General features: G+C 35.4%; 1 long non-coding RNA gene across 1 annotated transcript in view; it reads left to right on the forward strand.

Moving 5' to 3' along the window:
• The window catches only part of LOC143644274 (uncharacterized), a 262,187-nt gene extending 245,660 nt beyond the window's left edge, over positions 1-16,527 (forward strand). Inside the window, exon 5 of the long non-coding RNA XR_013156641.1 lies at positions 16,420-16,527. This is a non-coding gene — a long non-coding RNA (uncharacterized LOC143644274). The remainder of the gene's footprint in view (positions 1-16,419) is intronic.
• The last annotated feature ends 1,381 nt before the right edge of the window (positions 16,528-17,908 follow it).

A 17,908-nucleotide genomic window follows, 5' to 3' on the forward strand; every position in this document is an offset into this window, starting at 1 on the left:
CTGTAGCCACTTTTACATAAAGAACAGTTCCAAATTTGCCCACTACTCTTCTCATTCTAAATCTCTTCAAATGAACTCATATTCTCTCATGTTTTTAACTACCACCTGTATGTGCTTAAAACCTCTGAATGTCTATTTGAAACCTTGACATCTGTTTGGAACTTAGACCTATGTAGCCAATTGCTTACTTTTTAAATTCAAATAAATATCCCATAGACACCTCAAATGCAATTAATATAATTTGGTTATTATCTCTGTGTTAAATCTTGCTCTTGTCCTCATGCTAATTTCTGCCTCCATAAGACCACCTTCTATTCAATTGGTAAAGCCAGAATCAGGAGACATCCTAAGAGCCACATTTTCCCCTTCATCAGAACAACTATTAATGCCTGCTGATTTTGCCTTCTAAATATTTCTCAGATCCATATTTTCTATTCTTATTACCCATCTCTTGAACCCCCAGAATTTGTCATCTGCATTAGCTTGATTGTGCCTCACATTTAACATGCCGAATCATGTTTCTACCCCTGGCCTTGTATGGTTTCTTCTCCTGAAATGTCTTTTCCCATTCTTAATCAGCTCAACTTCAAAATTCAGCTGTTTGCCATCTTCTCCAAGAGACTTCCCAAAAAACTCAGACTGGCTTAGTGCCTTTCTTTACGCACCCAAAGTACTTTGTGCATCACTCTGGCATGGGATTTTTTCAGTTATGTTTGCTTCAAAGACAGAAATTGGGCTTATTCATCTTTGTATTTCAAGTGCCTAGATAATGTCTAGATTCTCAATAAAATTATGTGAATGTGAACTGAACTGCCACCAAAAAAAAGCAAGCAAAGTCTTCTGCATGAGTATTTGAAGCCAGAGACTGAGTTCCAGAACTGCTCACACTTCCTATTCATCTCAAGGATAAGGGGGTAGGCTCTCCTGGAAATTCTTACATTCAATTTAATTCAGCAGAACCTTTCATATAGTCTAAAACAAACATGAAAAGACCTAGTCTCTGTCATTAGGAGCAAAAATTTGAAAGAATGAATTTTGTTCTGTCACCATTTGTCATGCACAGTCTGTGCTAAGAGTTCCTAGTTGTATGCCTAGGCTGAGGGGTCCATGCTGAGAGCACTGCCTGCACTAAGCTGCCACCCTGCCCAGGGCAGTGACTCATATAAGACCCATTCACACTGGACTGTGGCCCTAAAAATATTCTTATGCTCTATTTTAATTTTAGAATCTATGAGGTTACAGCTCTGTTTAAATGAATTAGCCTCTAGCACTGTGCTAATTACAAGATGGTCAGGCAGGGGAATGGGATGGAGAGGGTCTTTTTGGGTTATCTGCTATCTCTACCTTTCCTCTCACCTTAATTCACGCTCTTCTGGAAAAAAATAATTTATCTCAAAGTATCAATTCATTTTGAAAAGTTAAGGCATATATCAATTTTGACATTCTGGTTCCAAAGATATTTTTTATCCAAAAGTAGCTTTCCAATCATTTGGGTGATCCAATTCTTAACCACAGTCCTGAAAGGTAAAAAGTTTGAAGGACTAAAACCACTAAAAACACCCCACCTTCCTTGTTCCTTGTATTCAAGGTTGAGATAAACTCAATGACAGGTAAAAAGGAGACTCATATCTGAGAAGCAAAGCACATCTGCACTGTTGAGGTATTTCAAACAGTTTTTCTCTAGTTGAGAAAGAGTTTTATGTCAGAGAAGTCCATATAACCATATCCCTGTTATCTTTAATAAGTAGATTATGCATGCATGTTCTACATAATTCTTTAAAGTAAATTCAGTGAAAATAACAATTTTTCTCCCATGTTAAAAGAAAGTCCTCCAAATGAGTTGTAGTTAACCAAAAGATGTTTAAAATAATAAAGGCTGATTTAAGCATGAACTCATTTTAATGACTACACTCAACTAGAGAAGTAGTTCCCTAGCTGACAACAAATCAGAAGAATCTAGGGCACTTGTTTTAATAAGTGTCCGCGAAGGCTGACATGGAGATTCCATGCAATTGGAGTACAGTCCAGGAATCTGCATTTGTTTTAGCACTTTACTTGGGTAATGCCAAAATAGCCAGTTTTTGGAGATACCCCTAAATTAGAAAATAAAATCTTTCTTAACATGTCTGTAAAATTAATGTAGATAATGGTATAAATATGAAAGAGCAGTGAAACAGTTTATATTTTAGAAATACATAGTGGAATCTCAGGCCAGGCAACAAGAAGTAAAAGAAATACTGTAACAATTCCCTTTCTAGCTCTTAGTCCCTATTTTGCTTAGATCTTGAACACTTAACCTCAGTCCTTACTGGAATCCTCCTACAGCGGTGGCACAGTTGAAGGAACTTGCAGGAACAAAGATGGGGAAAAGGTCCATCTGGACTTTGTCATCAGTACAGATTTTTTGCTTAGCTACCTGGCCCTCCCTACATATTCCAACCTCATTATTAGTCTCATTAATACTATTTGTGGTATTATTGAAACAGGAACATCTTTTTATGGCTTCATATGGTCCACCCTGGCTAGACAAAGCATGCAACCATTTCACCCTGAAGTCTTACAACTCTACCCATCTCAAAACCCTTAATGCTTTCATGATACAGGGTTTAACTCCCCCTCTGCTGTCCATGCCCACAGGCCTCCATTCCCACAAGCTCTTTTCCCTTTCATATCAATGTCCTTTTAGACTAGAGAAAGTATTTCTCACTTCTTGTTTTTCCAAGACATGTGCTATGCCATACGATTCTAACCCCACATGCCCATAAAAATACAGCTCACCCTAGGAGGAGCAATGCTCATAACATACCTTACCTCTACATATAAGGGAGCAAGCAGTGTTAGGTACTTGCAAAATGGAAGGAAGGGAAAGGTAAATACAGGACAAAAAAAAATACATGTTTTAAAATATTATCAAAACCACAAAAAGCCCAAACACCCCTAAAGGGAGGGATGGAAAGATCAAAGGTGAGGCTGGAGTTATTGAGAGAAGATAGGATTTAACAAATAAATATGAATGCTGAATGACTGAATTGATATCTCTTTTAGTCTCCAGCATTTTAGAGCAGCTAGAAGTAAAAACCTTAAATTGTGAAATTGTAACCCATGTCAAACTCCGAAATATGTTCTACAACTAGTGATGGTACTGTGCTTTGAAATTTATAGCTTTTTTGTATATATGTTATTTTTCACAAAAAGAGAAGGAAAAAGTCGATTGTGATGATAAAAAACCTATTTAAGCCCTTATAGCCTCCTATATTTTGGAGCAGCTAGAAGGAAAAATATGAGAGGATCGTATGGTAGCCCATGACAAACTCTGGGATCTGTCCTGTAACTGCTTGTTGAAGAGTACTTTGAAAACTATTGCTTCTTTATTTCTTTTCTTTGTGTATATGTTATACTATGCAATAATAAAAGTTAAATATAAAAAAGAAATTAAAAAAACACAAAAAGCTAGAAATTTAGTGTAAAATTAAATTTTCAATAAAATATTCTATGATTTCCTGATGACATCCGGATATTCACAGATATCTTAGGAAATACATCATTTCCATTTGATAAAATACATTTCACAAATTTTGAAATATATACTATGGGATCATTTGGCCAAAAGGATCAAACCCTACCTAGGTCAAGTAAGAAAGTAGCTATTTGAAGGTATTATCAAGGATAACGAAGGACAGGAAACAAAGTAAATAGCTCAATCACTGGAAAACTGGAACTCAAAGGCAAGAATTAAGGCTACTCCTTTCTCTTATAAATTAGAGTCTCTCGCTTTTGCTATATTCTATTCCTGGTTCCACTCTTCTGATTCTCTACAGCTTGGCTTTTTCTGCTTCTTCCTGGATTCCATAACATGAGTATAACTTTGATATTCCATTGTATTGGCATTGTTATGGATTTATCATGAATTTTGCCTTTCAGCCCTTTAGTTCATTCATCTGATTGAGTCTCTCTGGTGCCCACATTACGTACAGTCAGAAGAGATAACCAAATTATTTCAATTTCTTCCCAACACCCACTCAAGTCCAATCAACTGTACCCCAGGGATGACCTCTTGATTTGAGTGCCTGCTTCTTTTGGGAGCTATGAGTCAAAAAACAGATGTTTGGACAAAAAAACCATGTTGATATGACCATCAAGTTTGGAATTTCCATTATTCCTGAATTCTGAAAACAATAATCTAGTGCTTTTAAACCTATATGCTATAAGGCATATGCTACTTTCACTTTGCCTACAGAATGATATGATTATTTCATCATTTATTTTAATGATAATATTATAATTAATAATAGTTGATTGATATGGGTCAGCATATCTAATTTTGCATTAATCCTAAATCTATAGTCTTGACTTTCAAAAAAAGAAAGAAAAAAAAGAGAATAAAACAAAAACCTGTCAACTCTAAATCAGCTTTTTTAATCAGTCAAACCAAATGTCAATCTAGCATTGAAGGGAAGAGACAATTTTAATTTCTATTAGTATAAAATGAATTTTGTCTTAATATTTATCTCTTTAAATAACAATTCAGTCACCTATAAATTATTTTCTCATTACAAATTTTCTAAAAGCGGAGTAACTTAAACTGATCTTAAAAGCCTTACACCACTAGGTGGCACCAAATAGCCATAATTCATAGATTGTCTCCTAAAACCAGGCACGGGCCATTTAAGGATTATCATTCTTTGTTTGCTTATGAAGAAAACATTAATAAAAATGAAGAAAAAAAAAGATTTGTTATTTTTTAGAATAAGTAACAAAAACAATTAAAATTTTTAAATAAATAGCATGTACTGTTATTCTTTTTATAGTGAATTCAAATTCATGTAGTTTATTTATTAATAAATTAACTGTTGAATTTCAAAATGTATTTTCTCCCATTAAATTATTGCAGTATTAAAAATACGCATGTTTGGTTTTGCTTAGAAATTTATAAGATGGCCCTGTCTAGAGTTTTTAATTTTTGTTATTTTTGAGATCTAGATTTACTGAGTATAGTCACTGTCATGCAAGAATATGCCTTTATTTTAATAGTGACGTTCTCAGTTTAAAGATACATTTGGAGTATGATATAGATGCTGTGGCAAGAGATGCTTCTCCCCGCCTACACTTGTAAATTTCCCTCCATAATACAGGGCTCACCACACTACTTTAGGTTTTTGTCACTTCAGTGTTTGACTACTGCCATGTCCTCTACCTTGACTGACAGAGGAAAAGCCCTGGAATATTCAGCTAGTACAGAATGTGACAGCTTTTCTGTTTAGCGATGTCAACCACACAGGGCATGTTATACGGATGCTCGATGCATAAGCGCTGACTTCCAACAATCATTCTAGGTGTTCATTTTAATTTATAAAACTCTCCATGGCCTAGGACTTGTGAGTAAGTTATATGACATCCTTATTCCCTATCCTTGCAGTTAAGGTATTTTATAAGGTAGTTCCTAAATACAGTGATGAACTTAAAATTAGAGACCCATAACTCATTTTCTGACTTGAAAATAACTCATTTAGCATAATACAGCATTTCCTTGCAAATGTAGGTTCTTAATTTAGATTCTATGAATATTGTTTATTTGTGTAAAAGGGATCAGACTAGCAGAACAAAGGGTTATTTCGGTTTTCTTAACTGTTGGAAATAATATTTTAACAATAGGTATCTATTGCAAAATCATAATTAAAAATTAAATGAAACTGACAATAGCAAAAATGATTTTAAATGGATCATAGTTCATTATGATTATCAATCAGCAAGTATTTTTTGAATGTTGACTATTATTAAGACACTGTATTAGAAACTGCCACACATTGCAGTCAATTATATAAAAACGGTGGTTTTAAGTGGATAATTTTAACAAATTATTAATTTTTCATTGGAATTATACAATATCTTTCCAAATAAATTGTTACTTTAGTTGGATATAAAGTAAAGACATACATATCTAAATGTTAAACTTGCCTAGATTGAAAGCAATTAAGAAACCTGGAAACTATATATAACATGAATAAATAAAAATAAATTAAAATATTCTTAATGTATAATACACATATATATCATTTGCATGTATGCATATGTATATAATTTTCTCAATAGGAAGCTTTTTGTTCCATTTGTAAAAGGTTTACTCTCATACTTCTAATATAAAGAAGCTTTTAATTGGGCTTAGCAGGTGTTTCAGTTCGAATTTTCACATTCTTCAGAGGCATACATTTCCAATTCTTTCTATGTCCTCAACAGAAAAATCAGGTAAATTAAAGATTATTTTCCCCTATTCTGAATCTAGCATATCTGGGAGGGATTTTTGTGATGTGCCACTTTCAAACATTAGTTAATTAACAGATTCTAAGTTTATCAATAAAAAATATGTTTTTTAAAAAATGTCTAGGGAAATGGCATAACACATGCACATTCTCTGATTTTAATTATAATAAAACTGTATTCTCTTTAGTCAGACATAGGAATAGTAAACATTTTTAACTGCCAGTGAAATAATCTTTGCAAAGAATATAACTACAAGTGGTAAATATATTTTGCATAAATATTATACATAAATAAAACACATATTTTAATAAATTTCAATTATTAAAATACTTTAAGTTACTTTACCAGAAAATAACTCCAGATGTTATCTGAAGTCTCTTCTGTGTTGTTTGCTTCTATCATTTCTCTATTTAGTATCTGTCATTACCTATAGTTATTTTTTCTGAATCAAAAATAAGTTTATATTTGGTTTTCTGTTTATCTTCAGCCAGCATGGTCTTTCAGAAGTTCCGTCTCCAGAAATAATGGAAATGTACTGAAAAAATAGATCCCTGCCTAGGCACAATAAGCATATTGTGCCTAATGCTTATTACATATGTGATAGTGTATGTTTCATATGTTTCCCACATAAGACTAACAAAGAAAAACTAATTAATAATGAATAATGGTTTCAGTGCCCAGACAGTAACTTCTCACTAGATCTGGGAAGGGGGAGTGTATGTTTGGTGGCTATAAAAGGTGAATAAATAAAATTAATTTAAAATATATGGAAAGAGCCCAGAGGACAAAGCTAAAAGTCACAGGGAAGCAATTCCTAGGAAGCAATTCTAGGTCCTAATCAAAGAACTGGCAATATACACCAGACTGGATTTTAGAATTGCAATGGATTAGTGACTATTATGTGCCTCCAATATCCCCCCTCAAAATAGGAGTGTCTGTCGCAATTAACCTGCTTTCCCACTGTGTGTTTTATGTGTGTTGGTGGGGAAGAACAGATACCTTGTCTCAGGTCTTCACAGGTCTTCAGATTAAGAAGAGCCCCACTCAAGAATCTATTCCAGAAGAACCCCAATAGAAAAGTCTCATCGTTGTGTCCACCTTTGTCTTCCCATGAGAACAGGGGTGGAGATGGGTGAGGGTTGGTTATGTCAGCTGGGTACCTACACAAATGCATGCAAGGCCCCCCAGAGCTCAGTATGGAACTGGGGTAAGAAAATAAGGGGTGCAAACCAGGGGTTAGGGGTTAGATTTTTCTTTACAGTTATGTTTCAATGCTACACTCTGAGGAGTTCTGAACATTTTAAACTCAAACAGACCTCTTGGTCATTATTAGAATATACTTGCCAAGGTAGGTGTCTGGAATAAATTTGATTAAAATGTTTATTTGTTTGATGTATAATCATCAAGTTTTACTTTTGGTTCATGTACAAAAAAATGTTAGAGATGGGCCTGAAGATGTAGAGAAATTATTTAAACTATTCCAATACTATTCCTATGCTTTTGAACTTTATGAAAACTCTCAATACATATGAGAGTTATTATTGTATTAGTTTATGTTGTATTAGTTTCCAGGGCAGCCATAACAAACTACCACAAACATGTTAACTTGATTTCATCTGCAAAGACTTATTTCCAAATAAAGATCATATTCACAGGTATCAGGGGTTAGCATTTGATCATATTTTTTGGTGGACACAATTCAACTCACTATATATATAAACTCTGTGTACGTATATTAGCCAAAACAGAAATCCCAAACTCCTTAGCCATCATCCCCCAACCCTCCCATGACCCCAGCCATAGGTATTCTCAACCTACTTTATGCCACTATAAATTTGTCTGTTCTGGACATTTCATATAAATAGAATCATATAATATGTGGCCTTTTTAACCGGCTACTTTCAGTTAGCATTATATTTCCATGGTTCATCCATGTTGTAGCATGTTTAAGTAGTTCATTGCCTTTTATTGCTGAATAATAATCATGATATACCACATTTTATTTATCCACTCAACAGTTGGTGGACACTTGGGTTGGATGATTTGCTATCATCACGTGATTCTTTCCAAAGAGTATATATATATATATATTTTGTTTGTTTGTTTTGTTTTGTTTTGTTTTGTTTTTGTTTTGTTTTTGTTTGCATGGGCATGCACCAGGAATCAAACGTGGGTCTCCAGCATGGCAGGCGAGAATTCTGCCTGCTAAGCCACCATCACACTGCCTTCCAAAACTTTATTTCTATGTCAGTAGTCTAAACCTACCTTTTCAGTTTTGGGTTGTTTCCACTTTTTGGCTCTTATGAATAATGCTTCTATGAACATTTGTTTGCGATTTTTTTTGCTTAGAAATATGTTTTCATTTCTCTCGGGTATAAACCTAGGAGTAGAATTGCTGGTTGAAGGGATAACTCTATATTTAACAATTTGAGGACCTGCCAGACTGGTTTCCAAAGTGGTTACATCATTTTACATTCCCACAAGCAGTGTGCGCAGATTTTGGGTTTCTCCACATCCTCACCAACACTTACTATTTGTCTTTATTACTGGTGCCATCCCAGATACCAGTGAACTGCATCTCATTGTGGTTTTGATTTGCATTTCCTTTTTGGCTAATGATGTGGAGCATCTTTTCATGTATTTATTGGTCTTTTAAAATCTTCTTTGGATAAATCCCTATTCATGTCTTGCCTATTTTAAACTTGGGTTATTTGTCTTCTTAATAAGTTGTAATAGGTTTCACGTAATATATTCTATATGCTGGTCCCTTGATAGATATATGGTTTGTAAATATCTTCCCATTCTATGGATTATCTTTCTACTTTTGTGATGATTTTCTTTGAAGCACAATAGTTTTTAATTTTGGTGATGTCTAGTTTATCTATTAGTGCATGTGTGCACATCTGGTCTCACACCTAAGATCCATTACCTAATCTAAGGTCTTAAAGATTTTCATTTATGCTTTCTTAAGTTTTATAATTATAATTCTTGCATTTTTATGTTCTATTTATTTTGAGTTGATGTTTGATATGTTGTGAGATAGGGAGTCCAACATAATTTTTGTGCATGAGGATTTTAGTTGTATCAGCACCATTTGTTAAAAAGACTACCCTTTTCCCATTAAATTGTCTGGCAGCTATATCAAAAATCCTTTACCGTTTAATGTATGACTAAATAATATTTATAGGTGCTTTGGTTTCTATGTGTAATGAAAGAATAGACTAATACAAGATGCAATTAAAGACATCTGAATTAGACATTTTGACTGAGTCAATATGATATATTTAGCCTGCTAGTAATTTTTAAATAACAGGTACCAAATGCTATTTTAACTGACAGTTTAAGAAAGCATATACTGTTATATACAAAATTATACCCTTCAATCTCTTCAGTCCCTCCAGGAATCTGCTATTGCTTTTGATTTACTATTTTGCTAGGTAGGACCAGTACTAGGGACTTCTACTTGGCCTTTTCTACCATAAGCCCCCTCTCCACAAGTCAGGGAAGTAATGTGGGGATTCTGTCAGTTGATGAGTATGTCTTTTCCAGTTATTCATTCCGGATCTGGGAAAATAACCGCAGAATGGGTCCAGGGACCACTAGACCCTCTGTGAGGTGGACCTGAGCTAAAACTCTATTGATCACCTGACATCTATAAGCCCCACTCTGATTGGTGGACTACAGCCATGTTTTACATCTCCTGGAATTCATGTTCCTTCTGAGCCAGTGTGTAATAATCCCTGAAATGTCTGACAATTTCCTTTTCCTCAAAGATGTGTTACCCTGGTAAAAGGTGGGAGGTCTGTTTGAGGAAGGCTGGGAGGAAGATTAACAGGATACGCTTTTGGCAGTGTAACAGGGTCCTTCCCCAAGGGGGCTTGGCCTTCCCTTCATTCAAGGGGCTCAAGTCTGGGAACTAATTAAGGGGTTGTGACTTTTCTGCTTTTGTAATTCAAGTTAGACTTGTGTTCCCTTAACGTGAACACTTCTGCTTATATAAATCAAGTAAAAATGTAGTAGAATGCTCATCTATTTTACTTCTAGGTGCTCCATTATCTACCCAATGCCATAAATTTCTGCAAGTCAGAATATTTTGATTGCTGCTTTAAGTCTGCTGTCTATTACGGTAGCCATGCACACCCTGTCTTTGGCAAGTAAGTTCTGCAACTTGACTTCTGGGATCCAATCATTCCCATTCTGTTTAAGGATCAAAGTTCAGTGATAGCATTTCCATGGTAGTATCTGACTTACAGAAAAAGCAACTACAGAGTTCTTCAGGGAAGATAGAGCTAGTCCCACAAAAGTATTCCTCACAGTCCTGCTGGAAGGTGTATCCTCTGGACATTCCAAGATGAGTGAGAAAGTCTTATAAGTCTACTCAAACATTCCAATCTCTCTAAGCTTTTAGATTCCTTCATCTACATTATACTAGGGACGTTCTAGCATTTTCACCTCAGGTAATGTAGGCTATCTTTTGGTCCCTGTTTCAGTCAACTACCCAAACAAACTGTTAGAGCCTTTTCTAACCCCTCAACCTACAACATCTAATTTAGAATCTCTACTTAGTGAGTCCATATCAATACATTCAGCCCGATCCAACTTTATATATTCCTTCCACCATTATCCCATACCTTTAATATCTACTCCCACAAATATTCCCCTGATTCATGTCCATATAAAAATTTAAAAATCATGCAGTTCTTTTGGAGGTCAGCACACCTCCTCATGAGTCACATGTCGTGTTCACCTTTTGAGGTCTGTTGGGACTTCAGCTTAGTTATATGTCTGGAGGGAAACTGGGCTGGTGATAGTAGGTCACAAGAATTAGAAGTGTCTCACAAGCCAACTATTTCAGGGCATGTCATTGCGGTTTCATCTGGTGAAACAGGATTAACCTTTGAGAGAGAGAAGTGAGGGCTGTTTGTTCATGACAAGTGGTTACAGGTTTATCAGATACAGAAGCGTTAATCTCTTCAGTAGAGGTCGGATGTTAGGTTCCTTAGGGCAGACTGCAGGTTGGGTGGTTGGTTCTTCAGGGAAGATCATTATAGTTTATTTGGCAAAGACTCAGCAGAATATAGGGTTTTGGTGTCCCCACCTCCATCATTATCATCCCATATGTCTCCATTCCAAATCTCAGCATCAATACCCTCACTTTAACAGCAGACACCCTGCAAGGTTGGCGATTTAATTTACATTGTAATTCAGCCACTTACCCTGGGCCTGGTTTACAGAAATCTCAAGTCTTAGATGGCAGGAAATAAGATTTTCTTTCACACAGAAACTTTTATGTCTTTCATGTAGTGCTTAAGTTGCATATTCGAAGTCTTGAGCTTATCCATTTTTTTATAACTGTGTCTAGTATATTTAGGAAGAATGATCCAACATTATTATACCTCTTAACTCCACAAAGCTCTGTAAAAGTAGGAAAAAACACTCTCATCCAGAGCACTGACTTTTCTAAGTATTTGAGTAGCTGTATCAGTGGTGATACTTTGCATATCTCTATTGCCAACTTATGCCATGGACTATTGGTGCCATCTTGATTATAGGAAACAGAGTTATTAGTGCCTTTGAATCTAATCAGATTAGAATCAATTCCCCAAATTCCAGAACCAATTCAGAAATCTCATCCTTAAGATTTCTGTTTCTCAAGAACCATTCCCAGTTCCAAAGCTTTATCTATTGGGTTCTCTAGGGAAATAGAACCAACAGGAGATTCTAAAAATATTTATGAGATTTTTATAAGAAATGTCTCACATGACTGTGGGGATGCACAAATCCAAGTTTTGTAAAGCAGGCCACAAGCTGGAAACTGTGATGAAGGGTTTTTTTATGAATTCCCCAGGAGGAAATTCTGGGGCTGAATTTCAGACTGGCTGAAGTAGAGATGGAAATTCTCTCTTCTGACTGCTGAAATCATCACTTCTCCTTTTAAAGTTTTAAAGTATTGGATGAGACTTCCCTTGTTGAAGTAATCTCCTCAGTTGACTGTAGATGTAATCAGCCATATATGCAATTAACTTACTGATGATTTAAGTCCATGAGATGCCTTCACAGTAACAACCAGGCCAGTACTTGCCTGATAAAACAATTGGACACCAAAACCTGGCCAAGTGACACAAGAACTTAACCATAACAAATACGTTGAACAATTACCTTGTTAAAGTACATAGCATTTTATAATACTGTTTTTTATTGCAATCCCCATTTCACAAAAGATCAAAACTATGTTTATGCCATGTTAGGAACATGCAGTGCTAGGGGAACAGGAAATTCCCTTTTATTGGCAGTTGGAGAGTTCCTTCAATGCTCATCAAGAACTACTGCTCCGATTGCAGAAGGAATTCCTCTGTTTCTGGGTAAAGAGTGGTCACTATGCCTAGAGCACTTTTTGTAGCCTAATTGAAAGAAGATCTAACCAGTGGAATCAAAGAAAGATGTTTATTTACTTTAATTATTCTCTTTTTCCTATCACATATACACTTTTATCACAAGAAATAAATTCCAAATTTTAAGCAATTACATTTTATGCAAGATTTATGAGTTGGCAATTCCAAACATCATCACCTCTGCCTTGGCTAATTTCTCAAGGTGCTTTAAACTCATTATTTATCTAATATTCTTTGAGCACGTCCCATGTGTCAGAGACTGGATTAAGTGCCAGGAATACTTGGTGAATGAGACAGTCTAAATCCCTGCTGCCCTCATGGAGTCTAAATGCAAATACAAAGGAAAAATAATAAATAAACATGTACTTTCTGAATTAATTAATTAACTAATTGATCAAGAAAACATTTCAATAGTGATAAGGGGCTGCGAAACAGGGTAAAAAAGACCAAGAAAAATAAGGGGGTGTAGGTGATGGAAAACAAACACTATTCAACATCTCAAAATATTTTATATTGCTTATCACTAGAGAACTGTTCCTAATCCTAGGCAATATTTCTATGGGGACTTTATAAGGCAGAATGTACTCATATGAAAGAAATATTACAGTAAGTGGTTAGGAGAGCATTTCATACAAGGAATGATTGAAATAGATGGTGATATTTATAGTGCATAAAAAATAGTTTTTTATAAAAATACATCATACCTAGTTTTAGACATTTGGAAAGTTGTTATGAATTACAAGCAGTAGAATAATTTTCTGCTTCATATAGGACTGGATTAGGAATAATAGAAGAAAAGAGAAAATTAGTATGTATTGGACCTTTCTTATACGCCAAGCAGTATATTGCTGCTTTATAAATACTTCCTTCAATTTTGTCACTACTCTTTTGAGATTTTTATTTTATTCCTCTTCATGAATTAGAGCACTGAGGCTCAAGAAAGTTAAGATATATCACTAGCCTCATACAGATAATGAGCAATAAAACTGGAATTTTGCCTGGGACATTCTCCAAAGCTTATTTTCTTTGCTCTACATCCTGCTACCTCTTGATTTTGGTTTAATATAAAGCAACTTACTAACATCTAAGATTGCTCTATCTTGTAAAGTAGCATACTTCCCAACACATGAGTTGTTCCTCAAGAAGTATCTTAGAAGGGATTCTTGGACTGTGTGAAAAGTAACCTCTAAGATCTTCTACAATGGATTTTCACTAAGTGAATTAGGAAGCCATAGTCTACAGCACCCTATCCAAAATTGGTAGGAACTGCACACATCAACACAGGTTACTTCACAGATTTAGCAAATTATCACCTATTAGAGATCTGGGCCCTGCAGGATTTGGAAACCTGTCCCATTAGTGGAGACCCTGAAGTAGAAAGAGGGTACTGTGTTAGACACTGAAGGAAAGTGGCCTGCCGCAGAGGAAAGCTTTACCTCGTCCACAGTTTTGACTTGGACCGGATTATGTAACACCTTCCCAATTCTGGTACGGTTCTCATTTCCCAGAGTTGCGGTTACCTAGTGAAATCAAATCTAAATATTTTAGGCCCAGCAAGAATGAGAACTCTTTTTTAACACAGGTATTTTTATTTTGACTCATTTTGTAAACACTTCCTCAAACAGGATGTGAACAGGATATTTCACATTTTACGATCGTTTCTTCTATCCATAATAACTGGTATTTCCACATCAGATAAAATAATCAAAAACACACATCTTCAGTTTAGTAAGTGGTTCTTTTCAGTTGACAAAATGTAACATATGCCTTTTAAATTTGGGGTTTAATTCTTTTGAGTTTGAATTAAAACTTGAACATTTTAAAGTCACTTAAAAATTCTAGGTATGAAATTAACACTAAATTTTCAGTGGCAAAGACTTTCATGGCTTGATTTTATCCTGTTTGGATATGTACTTCTTTTTATTGGTTTTAAACTTATATGCAACTAATATTATCTGGTGATTATTTGTATCATATAATTGGATTGGTACAAAGAAGCGATGACCAGCTTTTGCAACATATTTTATAAATATGCTTTCATTTGCTTAACTTCTCCAATGCGACAACTAAATAAACTTAGCTGCTGCATTTTCCTATCATCGCCTATACCCTGTTGTCTTAGTTTCCAGCCTGCTATCACAAATACCACAGAGTGGTTTGACTTAAACAGTGTATTTGGAAGCTAGAAGTCTTGCCTCCTCCTCCCAGGGTCAGTAGCATTCTGGCTGGCTAGCAATCCTTGGGGTCCCTTGGCTTTCCCATCATGTGGTGATGTCCTTCTTTTCTCTTCCTGTTCTGTTAACTTCCAGCTTCTGGCTCCTTTCCTTAGCTTTCTCTATGTCTGAATTTCTTCTGCTTATAAAGGACTCCAATTATTTCAATGAAGACCCACCCTCTTTCAGTTGGGCTGCACCACAACTAAAATAACGTCTTCAGGAGATCCTATTTACAATGGTTAACACCTGCAGGAATCAAGACCAAGTACATGTCTAAATTGGGGTGCATAATTCAATTCACCACACCTTGATATATCTTCAGCGTATTTTTGTCTTCATTGACCCTTTCCATTCTTAGTTACATATTTTAAGCAAGATGGACAAAACTGAGGCTGCACCTCAATTAACGAGATTGGTCTAAATTATGGCCCAGTGTAATTTGGTTTATTATTTTTTTATTAGTAGTGCTACTTACAAAAACATAAGAGCATTCCAAAAAATGGAAAATTAAGGGAGTTTTCCTTTTGTTCCAGTCGAATTTGGGAACCTGGAATTTAAAAAGCCAACTAGAATCTAAATCAATACTAATTTAACAATTAATGAGCAGAAGATAGAATGGGGAAAAAAATCGTCAGAAAGACTATCAGTGTAGTTTGTACTTTTGACCATTCTCCAAATTTTAATTTATGAGGACATATTTCATCACACTTTCAAATTAGCCTAGATTCTATCAATTTTCCTTTTTCATTAATTTTGCCTGCAAGGTATACAGCTGCCAAATATTTCATGTAACAATTTTATACCATCAATTCACATATAAAAAGAGAAAGTAGTTTTCCCCTCAACCAACCACACACACATATCTGGTGATTTAGGGAAAAAAAAAGTTTCTGCAAAGACTGTTAGCCACATGCCATGCTGAAATTATTAAAGTATAATGAAATAATGCCTTTTCTATTGGTAGTTATATTAAAATACTAGTACAGTATGTGAAAAATAAAGTCATCTTTTATCATCCTCAAATATTCAGGAGGTTGCATCTATAGAAGTAGCATCAATCTAAATAACATAAAGCTAAAAACAGCATTGCCATTAATTCAGTCAAAAATATATACTCATTGTTTGCTAAGTGATATGCTAGGACATGTAACATACTGATGAATAAAACTACCCTGCCATTGTAAGGCATACCTTCTAACAGGGAAACAGATGGTTTCTAAAACCATTTGCTACAACAATGGTTTACAAAGTGTGGTCCCCAGACCAGTGGCATTAACATCACTAGGAAACTTGTTAGAAATGCAGTTTCCACCCACATCCACTGAATCAGACTCTAGGTGATTTTGGCAAAGTTTAAGAAGCACTGTGCTACAAATTTAGGTAATCCATAAGGATAAAAAAACTTATGACTAGAGTTGCCCTTGCTTAGGGAACTTAGGTATTTCAAAGGAAGTTTTAAGTCTCATGATCCGTTTTCCAGTTCCTTCCCTTGGCAGGATAAGACTGTCCTGACAATGAAGTGTTAGAAGACCTTTCATCTTTCCAATATACAGAGAAAGCAGTGAAGAATGTAACTAAGGACTCTCAGTGATCGGTAATTGGGGATTTGACAATGGAAACAGGTAATGCCTGTGCAGAAGATACCACGGAGGGCATGAGCCAGGTAAGGCACACAGCAGATGACCCCATGATCCTGTTTAAATGTTCCACTTAGCTCCTTATCTAGGAGCAATAGGAGACCACCGCCACTCTCCAGAGTTTATTCTTTATGGATTTTTAAAAATTAATATATTTGTTTTTTAAATGTATAAAATTCTTAGGCTAACTTGTGTTATCAGCAGTTTTGAACAAATAATTTTATTATCTTGATAAACCCCAATTTAAAAATTCCACCTAAGCATTTATATATGAGTATCTGGACTGTGTAGACGCTAACCTAAAATCCAGTGCAAAAATTCCATTGTCTTAGAGTGGGCAAGGCTGGGAAAGAGTCTTTTTAGATAATTTTGCCTAAGTATCCAAAACCTAGAGAGCAACCATGCCCTAGAGAACTTCTCTGAGAGATTTACAAGCCAGGATTATCACAACATGTGTGTGTGCATACATTGAAATGTCAACTCTACATCGAGGATTCACTGTTTGTGAAATCCTAGGACATGATTTTTTTTTTTTACTTTTTTTATTATATTGTATAACATACATACAAAGCAAAGAAATAAAAAAGGCATAGTTTTCAAAGCACTCTTCAACAAGTAGTTACAGGACAAATCCCAGAGTTTGTCATGGGCTACCATATGCTGGGATCTGATTTTAATGAGTAGCTACAACACATAACTGTGGTGTATAAGGTCTGAACTGTATGTGCCCTAGGAAAGCATGACCCATTCCTGTGGCTATGGACCCATAGTAAGTAAGTTCTTTTGATAAAGACACTTCAGGTAAGGTGTAACCCACCTCATTCAGGATGGATCTTAATCCTATTACTGGAGTCTTTTATAAACAGGATAAATACAGAGAAAGAAAGCCACTGAAGCAAGAAGCTGAAGTCAAGAAAACCTGGAAGAGAAGGGAGAGACCAGAAGACTCCACCATGTGCCATGCCATGTGAAAAGCTGAGAGCCAAGGAACACCAGCAGCCAGCCCCAGAACACGAGTTTTTGGGGAGAAAACATCATCTTGATGATGCCTTGGACTTTCTTTTAGCCTCAAAGCTACAAGCTAATAAATTCCTTCTGTTTAAGCCAACTCATTTCATTTTATTTGCTTGAGCAGCTTAGGAAACGAAAGCAGATGGCTTCATTCATTTAGTTTAGCATATTTATTCAATATGCATTTATTAAATTCTGGCTACATGATCTACTACCTGTGGGTCCTCTAGAGAAATAAAGGAGTTAGCTCCTGCTCTCAAGGAGCTTAGAGTCCAATGAAGAGAAAAGCATTTAGAGAAATACCTGGAAGTATTTTCCTTAATAGGGGTACAAGCAAACTACAGTGGGGGCTTAGGAGAAACAAATCTGCCTGCCTTGAAGGTAATAAATCAAG

The sequence above is a fragment of the Tamandua tetradactyla genome, chromosome 1 (assembly GCF_023851605.1).
Source record: "Tamandua tetradactyla isolate mTamTet1 chromosome 1, mTamTet1.pri, whole genome shotgun sequence".
Taxonomy (NCBI): domain Eukaryota; kingdom Metazoa; phylum Chordata; class Mammalia; order Pilosa; family Myrmecophagidae; genus Tamandua; species Tamandua tetradactyla.